This window comes from Aythya marila, assembly GCF_965140915.1.
Source record: "Aythya marila genome assembly, chromosome: 5".
In the NCBI taxonomy this organism is placed as follows: Eukaryota; Metazoa; Chordata; class Aves; order Anseriformes; family Anatidae; genus Aythya; species Aythya marila.
Window position 1 is genome coordinate 2,625,527 of NC_139046.1, and position 1,197 is coordinate 2,626,723.

Below are 1,197 nucleotides of genomic sequence, written 5' to 3' on the forward strand. Positions count from 1 at the left end.
GACGGAGCGACCAGAAGGCCCTCGGGATATCTCCAGGTCTCTTTTTCCCCAGGCCCTGACCTCCGCTCACCTCATAACCCTAATTGCTGTGTGCTCCCCAGGCTGAGGATGCTCGCTGGCACACAGCAGGTGCTCAGCCAGGGCTGGCTTTTAAAAATATTGAACTTCCCCGGGCTGCCCCGTAACGCTGCGCGCAGCCACAGACCTAGGGGAGATTTTAATACTTGAGTGGGTCCACAAAGAGGTCCTTGAACCCAGGGTGTGTTTGGGGACTGCAAACTGTGCTTGGAGACCCGATCATGGAAATCAATAATTAATGAGCAATGCTCAATAATAATTAATGAGCAATGCTTATAATAATTAATGAGCAATACCCAATAACAATTAATGAGCAATGCCCAATAATAATTAATGAGCAATGCTTATAATAATTAATGAGCAATACCCAATAACAATTAATGAGCAATGCCCAATAATAATTAATAAGCAATGCCCGATAACAATAAGCAATGCTCAATAATAACTAATGAGCAATGCCCAATAATGAGCAATGCCCAATATTAATGAGCAATGCCCAGTAACAATGAGCAATACCCAATAATAATTAATGAGCAATGCCCAATAATTAATGAGCAATGCCCAATATTAATGAGCAATGCCCAGTAACAATGAGCAATGCCCAATAATAATTAATAAGCAATGCCCAATAATTAATGAGCAATGCCCAATAACAATTAAGGAGCAATGCCCAATGACAATCAATGAGCAGTGCCCTGTGCTGCAGTGAGGCTGTGTATTGGTGTGTGACCGAGCTCCCCTCCTGCTGGGGGGCTGCAGGGTGCAGCTCTGCCCCCCTCTCCCAGCCGAGCCCCCCCCCCTGAGGCCGCGCCCGGCACTTTTGGGACCCCCTTGTTCCCGGTGTGTCCCCACCGTCCCGCCCCGCGCACGCCCCTTTAAGACTCCCCCTGGCCCTTGCCCCTTTAAGACGCGCCCTACGCGCCCCCCACCGCCTCCCGCTGACGTGTGATCGCGTGGCGCCTCTCCCCACCCAAACCCCGCCCCCTCCTCTCCCGCATGCGCACTACCACCTCCGCCCGAGGTGTGCCCCTCCCTTCCGGAAGCAGCACCCCCCCCACTTCCCCTTCACCCAATCAGCGCCAGTCATGGGCGGGGCCAAGGCGGGTTGGGGGCGTGGCG